Genomic DNA, 16912 nt, shown 5'->3' on the forward strand with positions numbered 1-16912 from the left:
GCCTTTCTTCTTTTTTTAAGTCTTTAATAACAGATGTCCAGTTTCCAAAACTACATATAACAAGGTTGAAAGCTTCGGAGTAACTGAAGATTGTTCACAGAACATGAACAAGGTGTGAACGTGCAAGAGGCCTGAAGTTAAGAGATTAGCGTCTCTCTTGAATCGGTCAACTGAAAAGTGGATCATGCTGTTTCTTTTTTCTTTTTATTGCAGGGGGTACCGGTACACCACCTACAGATAATTTACGTGGTAGGTTTACCACATACTGGAACGTGGAAGTAGTAAGGTGTTGCCGAGCTGTGTGGTAACGAGGATTCGACAGGAGTTCCCATCCTTTAACGGGAGATACGTAGCTGCTTCTGCCAATAAACAATAATGGACACCTGAAGAACTCATTCATACGCTTTCTCCGGTACACAGCCTAGAGGCAATTTACCAGGTGGTCTACCACATACTGGGACGTAGTAACAGGGAGGTGTTGCCGAGCTGCGTGGTAACGAGGATTCGACAGGAGCTCCCATCCTCCGACGGGAGATATGGAGGCTTCCGCCAATAAACAATATTGGGCGCCCGAAGAACTCATTCATATGCTTTATTACTTCCAACCCCTTTGAGGCAACTTCCATCACTAGGAGGTAGTACGTCACCAATCCCTATGTTCAACAAATGGGCACAGGAATAGACTGCAGTGTACAGTGTTTTAAAGGATTACACATGTGAACCTATAGGGAGATTTATCAGACATACACGTCTTCCAAGTTTTTCAACTTCTATGCTTTCTATCGTGGCAGGATGGTGGTTGGTCTCAAAACCTAAAGCTTTCTGTAAGGATGCAGCTTGGCTTAGACTCAAAGGGATGCTAAACTAAAATTTGGAGTTCATAAAATTAAGCTGCCTTCCTGTGCGCTTTGCTTCGGGTGATGACATCAAGCCATTTCGTTCCTTGATTTTTCTGTATTTTGCTTTGAGCGCGTGCCGTATCGAGCTCGTAGCTTCGCCTGTGCTGCTGCACTATTTTGTTCCCCGCTATTTGTATCCCCGTGAGCGCTCACTGTCGGCATCGAGTACTACAAGGGGCGCATGAATGCACCCTACATAATATAATGCAGGAGCGGTAGCCGACACGCAGTGTACAAATAGAGGGTCCATCAGAGATAACGCGTGAGCAGATTATATTTGTGCGTGCTTCGTTTTTGTTGGTAGAACGAAGCTTTCATTCCTTTTTCTTCAGTTCTCTTTTCTTGTGGTTTCTACAACCACAATCAGCATTCCAGGCATATACAGTAATCGATAAGATGGACTGCTGTGATTGTTCCTTTCCTTGCTTTTCTCTCTTATTCTTCCGTTCAGCTGGTACCTTCAAGAAGGATAACATGAACATTCGTTCGAGCTAAGGGTGCGTCTAATGCGAAGTGTGGTAGAAAAATGAACCACATCTCAGCGTAGGTCAATTCCTGAACACGCCAGCCATGAGGTACCATTCTAAGGCAATAAAAAAATGTGACCTTGTCTAACACTGTCTGTCTCTTAGATCCCTAATTTCAGACACCTCTAAACTTGAGAATGAGAGAAAGACAGAAACAGAGATCCTCCCATATTCACATTACTTATGCTGAATATTGCTGCAATAAGTCTAGATGTGACGGAGAGAAAGATCCCCCCAAACACGGGCAAAATTATGCGCCCGGTCTATTTTGAATGCATTTTGCATGTTGTTCGAAAGTTACTTTGTTGACGAAAATATCAATATTGGTTTCCTGTTTGATTCGCATGATGAGAGAAATTTGACCAATGTGGGTTTGCTTTTTCTGAGGAAAGAACTGTTTATTTATTTATTATACCCTCAGGGCCGAAGCATTACATAGGGGGTGGGCAACGGAAGTAAAGAAACGCTGAAAATGGTTAGTCCGGCACAGATCATGAATAGTAACTTGTTAGTGCTTCTTTAAAGAGAACAAAATCGCCAATGGTCGCAATGGGTGAGAGAAGGCCCTTCCATTCACGAGATGTTTTTGGGATGAAAGATTTGAAAAAAGAATTTGAGATGGAAGTGGGTATACCAACTTTGCAGCAGTGATCGAGGCGAGATGGTACATAGATGGGGGCACTGATTAGTTGCTCTTTCAAGAATAAATTGGCATAGTGAATTTTATGAAATAAACAGAGACGGAAGATAGTGCGACGAGTGGAAAGAAGGGGCAGTGAGAGACTAGCTTTTATGGATGTGACGCTTGATCTACGATGGCAGTTTGATAATATAAAACGTGCTGACCGGTTTTGGATGGCTTCAAGCGCTGATATGAGGCTTTCTGCACCGGGATCCCAGACCAAGCATGGATATTCAAGTTTTGGTCGCACCAGTGTTTTATAAAGTTTGAATAAGGCAACACATGTCGTGCAAAACGCGACAATGTTGCTATCTTTAAGGCTGATGTCCATATTAGTTAAGTCCTGTGGTCGCTTCATAACTCTTTTCTCGTCGTCCCATTGTTCACAATGGCCTGTATGCACAAAATAAGACGAATATGTATGGTGTGCAAATGATGTGATGAAATCCCTTGGATAGGAGTAGCGACAGCATCACTCCGTTTGCTCTGCCGCCTGCATTTGAGACGTCCAAAACGACTTGCTACAAAGGCATAATCTGTAAAACCAGTACAGGGTGCGAGTGATTCTTTTTTATTTATTATCTTGCTGAGGCACTTTTTTTACCCCACTTGCTGTCTCGTTTTGTACCGAGGTTCGGGACAAAATGAGGTATTTGCAACTTATCATTACTGATTAATACATTGTGGTTCTACTCACTCGAATAAACAGGCAGGACTTTCTAGATTGATGCTGTCTGAAAATCGACCAGCAAAATTGTGCCTTATTTTGTCCCACCTCACTTGTCGCTCCGTCCTTCCAGTTTCTTTCATACCTAACTGTATAGAATTAGGTTGGCAGAAGAGGATCTGCGCTTTGTTAACAAATTGGGTAAAGCTAGTTTTGACGCTTGCCAGTAAGAGGCCAGATGTGCAGTACAAGGTAAGGCTTCACTTAGACGCGAGACCATTCACAATCATAGACTCGAGACGGGTACCCTACTTCTCTTACCCAGAGTGCAACAAGAATTTCAATGCATGCTAGACATGGACGTCATCGAAAGAGTCGACCAGGCCACAGCATGGTGTGTACCTGTGGTAGCTGACAGAAAGAAAGACGGTTCCCTCCAAGTCTGTATAGATTACACGCAGCTAAACCGGCAGCTAGTGAGGGAGTGCATCTTCACGTCGACAGCAGAAGAGAACTTGCCAAGATTCGCAAAAGCTACAGTTTTCTCCAAACTAGATGCCACTGCTCGCTATTGGCAAGCATCGCTAGCTCCAGAGTCGATACAATTGACAACATTCATCACACAAGTGGGGCACTTTCAGTTCAAGAGACTCCCGCTTGGCATTGTGACAGCGCCAGAATTCTTCCAGCGGGAGATTTTACGGATCCTAAAAAGAATCCAGAGAGCAAAGGAGAGCACGACAAAAATCGCAAGTTTCTACTCCACCGCCTCCACGACGTCGGAGTGAACTTGCACTACGCAAAGTGCGAGTTTACAAAAGAGTCTGATTTCATGGCCATATCATGGACTTCCATAGAAAATAGAATTACAATGGACCTCCAGCGTAACGGAGAAGTAGAGAGAGCGGTGAAGACTGGACAGAATCTGTTTAGAACCCATTGAACTGCTCTGGTGCCGAAAGGGTTCTCCCCTACTGTGCGTCTTACAAGGAGGAGCCTACGCTCTACGCTTCATACTGCACCGACTACCCGAATGCCTCGCGGGCACCACTCCAAGAGCGGCAGCAGCACAAGAGACGAGAGATTGGAAAGGCATCTAGCATACATTGCGAGACCGGCAGCTACTCCCACACTCAGGGACGTGGATTTGTGCCAGTGTGACCTCGAAAGGACTTGTACAAACCCAGGCTCTCACTTTCATCTCGCTACCTGTTAAACCTTGTCTGGTGTTGTTGCACCAGTGCCTGTTTGTCGGCACACTCATATACACTGGACAGGAATGGAGGTGCACCCTTGCTGTGCAGTTCAATAGCGGCATATGTGTGTGTGTGTGTGGGGGGGGGGGGGGGGGGAGGCTGATGGCAGCACAGCTGCCATCAGCTCCTCCACATACTCTGTAACGAGACATTCGAAACCGTTCAAGCATCTGCACCAGTCATGTATAAATATGAGCACTGGCGCACCTACGAGTATAATGCTTTTGGGGGCCTATATATGTAACAAAAAGCAACAGTCACTCAATAATTTGTTTCTGACAAACTTCACGGCCGTCGAAACAGAAACAAATTATTGAGTGACTGTTGCTTTTTGTTACATATATAGGCCTCCAAAAGCATTATACTCGTAAGTTATTATATTTTTCCTGATCATACATTATGTTACTGCTGTCCCCTGAAAAACATATTGATGGGGTCCTACTACCCACACTTGGAAAAAAGCAGCATAAATCATAACAGCCCACACACCACTGGTGATAGTGTAACTTATTGGCACTGAGAGGACCAGGCCAGGGGGGGGGGGGGGGCATGGGGGCCGGGCCACCCCCAAAATCTTCCATTTTGCTAGGGCCTCCTCTCCCCCCTCCCCCTCATACAGCATTTTGCTATGGACGGGCCCCCTCCCCGAAGCAAAATCCTGGCTACGTGCCTGGAGGGGTCCATTATAAATTTTACCCTTTGCCACGTGCCAGCGGTCGAACAGGTAACAAATGTACGGGTGCTCCCGTGCCAGCCAGCTAGGCGTTGAGCTGGGGGTACCTGTTCGTCACCAGGATACCCAATACCAGGCAGTGGGCCTCAAAAATGTTGAGGGACCTTTTGAGGCCTTCCAATTTCATTGGACTGAAACAGATTGAGAGAGAACATTTTACAGCATAAATGAAATAAACACGCTAATAATTAGGGCTGGTCAATTGATCGATTAACTTTCCAATTAATCAATTTTTTTTAGCCGGTTAATCGATATGTAGGGTTAACCAAAAGAAAAGTACGAATAAAGTTTTCGCTTTTCCACCCTGCTACTCCCGCACTCCTCAATGAAAACACCAGCCCTCACTCCTCGGCGGGTACGTGCAGAAACAATAACATTAAGGGGGGGAGGGGGGGGGGGGGACGAAAACAGGCAGGCGTTTACAAAAGCCACTTGACCTTGGTCGTGCTGGCGACGTTGCCGTACCTAGAGTCTCGCCATCTCTCGCAGGCGGCCTAAAAAAGCCCGCTGCGTGTCGAGCCTCTCAGCGGCAAGGATGCAAAAGACAATTTCACAAAACCTAACAAGCGGATGGGTAAATGAGCCATGGCTCAAGATCGTCGGCACCGACGCGGTCATTGTTGTCTCCGAGGTAAGAGCTAGGCCTTAGGAACTCGCTGATACATGCGATGGTTTAGTCTGTTGCTAATCGAGGCATTTTTTAAGATCAATGCTTGCTCAGTGCTCGTGTCATTTTGGTTCGTATCGTTTCGTCGGCACTCGTTTTATCGACAGCACGTTTCGTGAAAAATTTGTTTCATCGACAGCGCGCATAGAGACATCGGGACGCTTCGTCGCGCGTGGATCACTCGCAAACGCATTGGTTCATGCGGACAACCCGTTCACGCCGCTTCGCGGCGGTAGACAGGCGACTCATTACGAAAAAGACGCTAATCCGTGCTGTCGATGTAACGAGCTTTCAATGAAACAATCGGTCGATTTGTGCTCGGACCTCCATCGTTTAAACCAACGTAGTTCAGCGCTAGTAGCAAAGTGGTGTGCAATTTGTAAGCTCCCCGATGCTTGTTACAGGTAAATCCCTCCCAGAGCCTCTCAGCTCGAACCATCAAAGCCTGGCTGCTGATGAAATCTGATGGTGAGGTTCTAGTGGCACACTGCACCTGCATGGCAGGACACGGCGAAACGTGTTCGCACATCGGGGCCACCTTGTTTTACTTCGAAGTCGGCCTTCGGATGAAGAACGGCTTATCCTGCACAGACAGCATGAGTGTTTGGCTGCCCGCGCACGTGAGGAGTCTTGTATCGATGCCTCTTGTGGACATGGGCTTTTCATCGTCCACCATGAAGAAGAGGCGTGTGGACAATGAGGCTAGCGCTTTTCCTCCCAGGCAAGAGCGCCCAAAGGCTCTAGCACCAAGTGAAGAGAAATGGGGCGCCTTCTTCGACACACTGACAAACTCTGGTCTTCGCCCAGCTCTAGCTGCTACTGATGCTAGATACAGTGACCCGTATGTGCCGAACACCAGCTCCACAGCTTGCCACCTACTGCAGCTGTACGACCAAAGTGCCCGTGACCTGACATGGGAGGAGCTTCAAGACAAGACAGCTGGAATGGCCGACCTGCTTGAGTTGGACAACTCGACAATTGCAGCAATTGAACAGAGGACACGGCTGCAGAGCGAAAGCCACCCATGGTTCAAACATCGCAGCGGTCGTATCACGGCGTCGAATCTCCAATCGGTTTGCCACACCAGTCCAGAAGATTCGTCAAGATCGCTCCTCAAGCGAATATGTTACCCCGAAAAGAACCGCTTCTCGACGCCAGCAACTAGGTATGGCATTGAAAATGAACCAAAGGCGATTGATGCATACACAGTACTCGACACGGCAGCGCACAACGGAGTCACCTTCAAGGCCTGGACTTACTATCGCACAAGGACGCCCGTTCCTTGCAACTATTCCTGACCTGCTTGTGGGTTGCAGCTGTTGTGGGAAATGAGTAGTAGAAGTAAAGTGCCCCTACAAGTCTGTAGCAAAGGACAAAGGCAGTTGTATAACCCTCACCGACGATGGAGACCTCGCCTTAAAGGAAGCACATCTATATTACTATCAAGTGCAGCTGCAAATGTTTGTGCGACGTGGAGTATGCGGACTTCGTGCTCAGGAACTCGCAGATTGACGTCCAGCGAATTCTCCGCAGCAACACATTTTTGTGCGCTGCGATTGACCATGCTGCACGATTCTTCACGACAGTGGTGCTGCCAGAGCTAGTAGCAAAGTGGTTCACTCGTACACCTGCGGTGCAGCAACAGGACCATGGGGCACTTGCATCGACGGCAGCTGTGTTGCACCAGCCAAATAGTGATCCAAAGTACGGCGTGTGTGGTGGCCCGGAAGAGGGCAGCATGATCGCATGCGACAATGAGAACTGCACCATTGGGTGGTTGCATTTCAAGTGTGTGGGAGTAAAAAAGGCATCGCGCAAAAAGACGTGGTTCTGCACCAGATGCAAAGATGAAACACATAAGAAATAACTGTGTTGGTACTAGCCAATTCTTTGTGAGAACAAACCTCTGGAAACAGAAGCATCTTGCATGTGCCTCATGTACATCTAGTTGGTCAACAAGTGCAAGTATTCGCTTGTACAGAAAAATGAGATCAGTCTACAATTCTATTACTATTGTGCCAGGGTGTCTTGCAATTCTGGGGTGTACTTGTGTATATAACTTGCCAAATTGTTCTCGTCATCTTTTATAGAGTGATATTAAACATGTAATATCTGGAGCCTTCACTTGCTGAAATGGAGGATCAACACACTACAATGTCCACTGGTTCTCCTGTAAAGTCACAAAAGAGAGGTCTTAATGCTCGTGTCCTAGTAGAGCGACAGACAGAAACAAAAAACAGCGACAAGCCTCAAACCAATGCTGCATGCTCGCGATGGTTCCTTTGCCAGAAGTTTAGTCGTTCAGTGCTCGTGAAGTAATCACGACCGATTGCAAGCCTGCCAAAGATGCCCTCGCGTGCATGATGCTTGTGTTTGAGCATAGCGTCCTTTTTCTACAAAGACTCTCAAATCGCGAAAGACTCTGGTTTGAGGCTTGTCGCTGTCATTTGTTTCTGTCTGTCACTCTAGTCGGACACGAGCATAAGAGAATAAAAGAACACAACTAGTAATCAAGGTTCATCAGATAACCTAGGAACTTTTTTATCTAGGACTAACAGATCAAGAAAAATTGCTCAATTTTCTTTCCAGAACAAACAACTTTTGAGTCTCCTCGGTGGGAGAGGGAGGTAATGTATGAAATACATATGGCGTACTGTTCACATGATAAAAACAAAGTATGCAGACACAGACTGAAATTAATAAAACTGCACACTTGAAAACAAAATATGCAGACACAGACTGAAATTAATAAAACGGCACACTTTAAAAAACACTGGCATCAATTAAAGACATCAAGGCCGACCAAGTTCACGCGCACCTAACTATCCAAACATGCCAATCTTAAAAAAAGTTGTTTGCCCCTGATGTGTGTCCACTATGATCAGCAGCACCGACGGTGGAAAAATGTACTAGAGCAGAAAATGACAGGGTTCCTAAACCAGGGGAATCCAAGGCAATTACAGTGGTCAGAAAGCTTATTCAGTACATGCGAGTCGTAGTTTAATTCGAGGGAGCACTATGCTGGTGGCAGCTGAAAAAAACTTCTTTGTGACGTGGTGGGCAATGAAACAACCCAAGCTGGGGAGTCAGCTGATTCAAGGCCAAGAAGGGCGACGCTGCAGCAGCGTCTGAAGAACATAGCATCAGCAGATGTAGAACATGGCAGGCATTATTGAGTATTGCGACAAGAGTAGATGCCTTGTCGACGAAATTGATGCCTTGTTGCTGGTCCAGCTGCGATTTCGGCCTTAAGCGAGCGGCCTTCCTTGCTTTGGGCTGTTCCATTGCCTGCCACATCACGGAGTGGTTCCTCTCGGCTGCAGCCAGGATAGCGCTCCCACGCAATAAGCCATGGTTTGTGCGTTCTGAATAACCCTGCCGAACACTGTACAAACACTGGGTTAGTCCATCGGCACAACTCAATTGCATATGTTTATGAGAGCGGAACACACTGCGCCTATCTTATATACAGGTGCGAAATCGGACTCTGATGATTTCATAAGTTCTACAGGGAGGGGACCTTTCAAAATGTTGTACTTGTTACGAACAAGGCCAATAACTCTTTCCACATGAATTCTTACATTTGCAAGCTCCCTCGTATAAATGACGTCAGAGTGCTCACGCTGCCGTTTTCCACTTGCCGACGATGGTACATGGAGAGTAGCACAACACATCCCAACACTTTCTGCTATCAAAAAGCCTCGATCAGCTAAAATACATATCCATACTCCAGCATCGCTAGAATGCCGCAGTCTTTTGTGATAGTAGTCTTATCGCTAGCCCTGCCTCCGTACGACATAGAAAGGAACGAAACACTCCCTTGCGGACAAATCCCAATCGAAAACTTAACAGTATTGTGGTGTTTATACTGAGACCAAGTCGCAGCCCTGGTGATCAGCGAGCTTGGTCGGTCAATAAAAACCCCAAAGCAATCAAGGATCACAGTTACTTTCGTACCAAAGTTTTCACGAAAGACAGCAGCCATTGTCTTTGTGAACTGCTCAGACGTGGGCCACCTGATCAGTGGTGACAATCTGCCGAAGGACGCATTGAGCCACTTCTCGAACACTCTCGACACTGTTGATGCCGACACACGAAACCTGTACGCAATGTCTTGTATCGGAAGGTGGAGCCGCAGCCGAATAAGAAACACCATAATTTCTTCAAACTTTCCAAGGAAGTTGTGAGCAGTTTGCCTAACGTGCCCCTCAAACATGTTGAAAACTGCCATCAACGCAATGAAGGTTGGCAGTCCAGTATAAAACTTCACTTTCTGATTATCCTCCTTGAAGGCCTCCGTAGTAAATGTAGCGTCTTCAACCTTCTTCCTTAACAAATACACCTCTTCATGGAGTCTCCTGACCTCTTGTTCTAAACCCTTAATGCTTGCTGCGGTCCTCTCTGTCTGACAGCCAAACTCTGAAACAAATTAATCAGAGTTTAGACGAATTCGTTGATTACACTGTACAAAAATGTACCTGCAGTAGTCGCATCCTTCAGCAAGGCATGTTCAGAAGCTGGTGGAGCGTCCCTCTCATCTGGTGCTTCATCCGAGATGCCTGTGGAAACAGAACCTCTGTTTTAGACGGTTGTTGCTATAAATTAATGAACATAACGTACCCGCTGTAGTGCTTGCTTACAACGATATACTTGGCAAAGATGAAGAGGCGCTTATCTCACTTGCGGCTGTATCCGGGGCCCCTGTAAAAAGGGCAGGTTGACGTTTTCCCTTTAATTTGAATTCCCTTCAACTTACTGCTTGTTGGGGGCTGAGGTCCAGATCTCCTTCGCGCTTTCTGGCGCTCGTAGCGAGCTCTGTCAAGGTCGCCACCTCGTCTTTCGTATCCCAGAAACAGGGAAGGCGCCCAGTCTGGGTTGTTGCAGTCAAAATACGCCGCAGGTGATCCTGAGGCAAAGAAGAAAATTGTTTCTGTCCCAGTTGTGAATCACAAATATCTACACAGAACAACTTTCCAAGTTTGAGGAATTCGATGGCAGATCGCTTTCATCACGTAGGAGGCTAAACGACCTCGCGAGTTTTTCAGTTTCGTCAGGGTGGGCGCGTGCCTTCGCGCCCCGAATGTGCTCGGAGAGTTTGCAGCGAGCGGCCACCAACTACGTCCTCGCGAAGCAGCGACGTGCGCGTGAGCTCGAGTAAACAAACGCAGCACTCGATGACCGCTTCTACTCACCTTTGAGGAAATGCTTAGGGCAAACTTTCTACTAGGTCTCAAGTTTTGAGCAGCACTCCAAGCGACCAAAATATAATATTTGGCTCGCGTTCCGAACGTGCGTCATCACGCTTCCCCACTACAGTTTTTTTATACTCCGTTCCATTCTAAGTGTCAGCGTAGCAGAGGCTACAAGAGCGAGCTCCTAGCTTGCAGTGTTCCTTCCAAGCACGCGCGCTCGTGCAATGCGAGCAGCGTTCAGGGGAACATGTTTTTGCAAGCTAAGCTTCAGCTTCGCTATCACGTGAAGTGAAACATACGGGCGCACGGAAGCTATGGAAGATCCGGATAAAATAATAAAGCTGAACGAGACGCTAAAGCCGCGAGCTGTATAAATCTTTTTTTTTTTTTTTTCGAGTTTTTCTTTCTTTAGATGTTTTGTTATTGCGCGTCTACAAGTGCTGACAGATGCCTAGATTCGAACGTGGCACGTGGAAAATCGAACGTTACAGCGCCGCCTGGATAGTGTGCCAGCATAACATGGTCGCGCCTTGAGGACACACTCGCGCCCCCTGCCCGACAGCAACGGGTCTCCACGTCCATGTCCGCCCTTCGGATCCTCGAAATCCATTCGGAGCGCCTTTCTGAAAATTCGCGGGTCTTGTCGCATTCATTTTTCCTAACTTTCGGAATTTTAAAGGGATACTGAAGCGAAACTTGAAATACACCTATTATGGTCAGAAATAGGTTCAATATGATCAATGATATTCATAAATCATAATCGCGCGTTTGTATTTTGAACGGATGGCTATATTTTTCACCCTGATGGGCCCGATTGGGCGCGCGCTCAAAAATCGGCCATCGGAGAGCGCGATGCGTCTTGGGATATTGGGCGCATTCGTGACGTCACTTGTGCCGGTCGGGAAAGGCTACGGGGTGAATGTTGTGGTTACGAGCGTTGCCACTTGGTGGCGCGTCGACGATTTACGACCTGTGACAACGTGGCCGTTTGAGATGTGCAAGGGCTGCACGCACGCTGCACCACGGGACCACGGCAAGTCGGCAACCACGGCAGCACAGACAAAACCAGCTCTGAGGCCGGATTCTCAAAGCGAATTCACGACGAAAAAAGTGCGTACGACAAATTTGAGAGAAAACCCGTGCTCTCGAAACGAAATTGTCGTAACCTTTGCGCTGGTTACGACAGCATCCTACGACAGCTCCGAAGCTGTCTTACGCACTTTTTACGATCAAATCAACAAGGCCGACAGCGTCGCTCAGTTACTTGGTATCGGCCACCAACGGACATTTATTTTTCTTCGTGCTCTTCTCGTGCGTCCCGACTTCAACCAGCAAGAAAAAAGGAAGGAGTACTTAAAACAGACCACGACGATCAAGAATGCAGGATCCACAAACACACGAGAAGAGCTACAACAGCCACGATTCTGCCGACCGAGCGAGCTCGGCAGAATATAGTAGGCCTAGCAGCAACATCGACTCGGCGCACCGTTGCTCCGGCGGTCCTTGGCCAAGACCGTCTGTCCATGACCGGCTGGCCTGCTGAATGGAATATGCCCGCGCGACCCTTGTGGACCCTTACCGGATGAGTAGTTTGATCCGCGAACTAAATTTCAGAGGTCAATATTTTCCCCTTGTCATCTCGATCTCCTTGTTTTCCGAGACAGCGGTGACGAACGCTGTCGTCAAAAAGGGACTCTCATTGATTCTATCTCCTTGTTTTGTGTGATATAGAGCTCAAATAAACGCCATACGGATTACCTTGGCAACTCGGTATGTACACTCTGTTATTAGTATGCCATTTTTATTCCGACTCGACGCTACGTCAGTGTCGAGCTATAGCAGTTCGTGGGAGCTACGCGATGTCGGTCTAACCTTTCTTTGCCGAGTGTCATGTCAGTATCGAGTTGCAATCGTAAAAGATCGGTCCAGAAGCGCTTACCGAAACGCGGTCTAACAGAGCAAATCCAGCACTTCGATCAAACGCGCGTGTCCGCTCCGAGTGTGAACAGGTATTTGGCATTTGCGTGGCTCTTGCTGACACCCTCGTAGTTCAAACATATCCTTTTTAACGTCGGCTTGTAGCTCGCGACTCCCAGCAACTAATACCGGCCGTGCCAGAAGCATGCTCGGGCCGTGTCGTGCAAAGAGCCGCAACGAGAACGAGCTCACTGTGGCCAACTACGCTTTGGCTTTCTTCGCCAAGGCTTTGCGAACGCGTTCAGGCCTAGGCGAATTCTGCCGGCACGCCGTATTGCCGCAGAACGGCGCTGCTATTTTGGCACAAGTGATGTCACGAGAACTTCCCCCCATCCACCAGATGAGAATTTGAAATCGTTTAATTATGTTTAAAATTAGTTCTCCTGTGTTTTACAGCGCAATATTTATATTTCCGAGATGGTGCCTGTCCCTAGCCCATATTTATGCAACAAGATCGGCGCTAAAATTTCGTTTCACTACCCCTTTAAAGAATCGTAGATCTTGCTTGTTTTTCTAACGTTTCTCAAATTTTGTGCGCGATCGACTGCCGCAGCCGATAACCGCGCAGTTTACCATAGCGTTACAAGATACAACCAACAAGCGATGCAAAAATAAAAGAACAGCAACGCGCGAGCATTAACGAGTACGACCGCGGTACGTCGTACGTTTAGTCCAGTACAACAGCCGGCGTTGCAACACCACGCCCGGCACGCCAGCGCATACACAACAAGATGGCCACTAAACCAGCATGCACCGCTCGATGTGACGTCTGTGAAAACTACCTCTACACCTTTCCAAAAAACGCTCCTAGGCCGCCGACATGTTGCTGATGCTGATGCTGCTGGTGCGACTTTCGCGCCCTCTATCCGCTAGAAATTTTCTGCCACTCTCTTCGACTATGAAGACCCGCTCAGCGCGGTTCTCTACCTACGTTTTTGCGGTTTTGCATTCGACGTTTTCTCCCCCCTCTTGAAAATTTCCACTTAATTTTTTTATGCCTTCTGCGCACCCTTTCTGTGCTATCTTCCATTGTGAGAAATAAGGCTGGCAAGTGCCTGGCATCCAAGTTTTTTGCTTTACATTCACGGGAAACGAAGGAGGTGAAGGACGTCGAACGACCCTCGACGCGATCTTGCGAACATTGTTCTTCCCCCTCTTACAGATAATCCGCGTAGAATCCTCAGTCGTCTCCAAAAATAGTTGTCCGGGTTGGGGTGAAAAACAGGACAGTCGCGTTCGTTCCTTTGCCTTGGTGCGTTTGTGAAAAAAGGAAGCTCTCCCCAAAACGTGCCCCAAAACGAAGTCATCTCGGATTCCGTCCGATCGTCAAGATGTGACTGTCGTCGACTGTGACAGTTATTTCAGATCTTTTTCAAATAAATTCTTTTCGGATAACGCTGCATCGTGTGGTACGTACAATATATTGTTCGAATGTTGTCCGTGTCCTGTCCATCGGTAAACACGTTTTCGTGAGCGTGAAAAATGCATGCCTTTAGGCCCTCTTCTGTTCCAATTTATTTTTGACAGCAGAGCGCTTTGTCGTTTCACATGCGGCAAATGCCGCGGCGCCGTCAAAACTTATAGTAAGAAAAATACACAAAGAACTAAAACTATACATTCCAGTCACATTCGTTCTGTCGCGCGCATACCCAACATAAATAGTTTTTTTTTTTTTTTTTTTTTTTTATGTGGTACAATGCTTTCTCAATGTCCTGGGGAAAATTCATGTACCATGAAACACAAAATATAGCGTGAAAAGACGAGAATTCATAGTCGCCAGCAGCGTTTGAAACTGCGTCTACGCAGGCTGGACCCATTGAAATCACAGTCCACTCAGTTAGGGTTAGCAGGGACACCGGTGAGAGTCTAGCCTCAAACTCAGTGACTGGGCTCGAAAACAGTTTGTTGCTCTCGGGGTCGAGTGTTTTTTTGAAAAGGTGTATACCCCGACAATCGCCGAAGCCGTGACAGAAGGAGCCCCCTGGAACGATGATGGCGGATCAGTTAGAGGGAATCGGATGAGCAACGCGTTTTCTTCAGTTGTGTCTTGGGAATTCGGAAAAAGTAATCGTTCACGGGCTTTTTCTTCCTTTGCCGAATGTTCTTTGGTTGGATTGAGGACATGTGAACAACACTACGTTTGAACTAATTGGTTCCCTCTCGAGAGCGAGAAGAAAGCCCCTGTGCAGTCACGGACGAGGACACCAGTATAAAAAAGAATCCTTTAGAGAAATTTTAATTTATAGTAAACATCAGGGGCGAGTTTTGCAACTTTAAGAAACTTCAGAGAGATCTGTGCCCCACCCACTTCCACGCTGTGTAGGTGGGAATGATTGTGAAGGAGCAAAGAATCTTATTCCTGCCAAAGGATGTCAACAAACTGTTTGCCTCTGCGGAAACCTCTGCAGTTTCTTTGAACTATTTCGAACTGCACAGCTATTCTGACCCCCACTGAGCCCTTCGTCATTTATTCCATGATAGAAGCCATCGTCAAGAGATGAAATACATGTTTTTTACCTTGTTTGATGGGTTTTGCCTGGAAAAGAGTGCAACCGATTAATCGATGGGATTTTCTTTTAAATAGTGCACACCTTCATTGAATTTGATAACATTAGACACGGAAAGGCTATCGTGATGAAAACGACACGATTGGATGTTGTCAACATGCTCTACAACTTTTATATTGAGCGGCTTGTGCACAAATTAATATATAAAAGTGAGGTAATTATCATTTGTTAATTTGTCAGTCTGGCACATCGCAAACGAATATTAGAAGTTCCTCCATAGGACTGCGAACAATACTGTGTTGGCTCACAAGCCCAGTGTGCGCCAGTTTTCGTGGTACTCTGTATACATCTACTCCTGTGATTTTGACAGTGTGGAAAGTATAGCACTCATAGAGCTCCTGTACATAGCTGGACAGTTTCCACGTGGAGGACCTTGTTGCTGTCAACATCGCGCATGGTGTAGGTGCCGTACTTGGCACTGTGGCCAGGTGAATCTGCCCTCCCATCACCGGCGATCGTCAGCTGCTTTCCTGCAGCAGCTGTGAACAGCTCCACATGATGCTTGTTTCAGACCTGGTTTTAAAAGACAGAGCATTTCTAAAATATAAACGGGGTTTCACTCTATTGTAACTGGGCTTGGGTGGAGGATAAACAGATTCAGGTCCCCTCTTCTGCTATCTACTGTTACGCCTGAATAAATTAGTTTTAATAGTGCAAGCCAATGTGCACGCAGAGGAAGAGGTCGATCATCGATTTTTGGATTACATCTGCTGGAGGAAACCCGACTTTCTACGGCAATTAGTTCCTGGGCCCACTTGTTTCGGGCCAATAAGTTGGAAGAGCATGAGAAGGACAGTGGCAAGGAGCCTTCTGCATGTTGGGCTTTAGCCTCAAAGTACCTTTTCAATTGCAGGAAGGAGAAACGCCTTCTGGATTGTGAAGAAGGTCCTGTAAGTGAAGCAGGCTATCCCCATACCAGTCAGCAGGGCCGTACCCAGAAAAAAATTTCGGTGGGGGGGGTTTTCGGGGACAACGGCGGCCATTTTGAAAGTGTCTATTGTCTTATTTTCGCCTATGAATCATGTGCATCGGTGGCATATAATGGAGAGTTACAGCAAACCGGAGAACCGGTCCCGGTTTGGTACCCGGTAGCCGACCGGCGCCACTGCGCGTGCGCAGAGGTGGAGATTAAAATCGGCTGGCTGCCAGTGCACCGACCAGGGCCGTATCCAGAAAAAAATTTCGGGGGGAATCAGAACCCCCTAACCCCCCCCCCCCCCCCCCCCCCCCTTGGTTACGGCCCTGCCAGTCAGCATCCTCAAGGTCTTTTTGATGCACCATATGCATAAGCATATGTTTCTATCGCCACCGTGTTTCCTCCACACAGGCGACGGAGAGAACGATATAGAGACTCCTCGCGCTTGCCTAGTTTCTCTACAACGTCGAAATACGAGACACCCAGCAGCGAAGTGTCGATAGTGCCGGTGAGAGCGGCGGACAACGACCAGCGCAGGATTGCGGCTTCGACACTTTTATGCGACGGTGTCTTCGGTTTCCGCTCTCTGCAGCTTCCACCGGGACAATAGCCGTGCCTAATTGTGCTAGCTTTGCGCACCACAGTTCATAGGGTTTACAGCGCCCGAGCGAAACCTTGCGCAAAAGAACCGGCGAGCAGTCGAGTCGTTTCCAATCGACGGGGTGGCTAAACGGGGTTGTATGAATCGGGCCTAACGCCTGAGCCGGCTTGCTCAAAGCAAATCTAACTTTCTTTAACGGCACATAATAAAAATTTGAGACGTGCTACA

At 47.4% G+C, this 16912-nt stretch overlaps 1 pseudogene; it reads right to left on the reverse strand.

Annotated features, from left to right (window-relative positions):
* Window positions 1–10377: 10377 nt before the first annotated feature.
* Window positions 10378–13176, reverse strand: LOC121833210 (annotated as a pseudogene).
* Window positions 13177–16912: the final 3736 nt, after the last annotated feature.

The sequence above is a fragment of the Ixodes scapularis genome, unplaced genomic scaffold (genome assembly GCF_016920785.2).
Source record: "Ixodes scapularis isolate PalLabHiFi unplaced genomic scaffold, ASM1692078v2 PGA_scaffold7__128_contigs__length_106722199, whole genome shotgun sequence".
NCBI classification, from domain to species: domain Eukaryota; kingdom Metazoa; phylum Arthropoda; class Arachnida; order Ixodida; family Ixodidae; genus Ixodes; species Ixodes scapularis.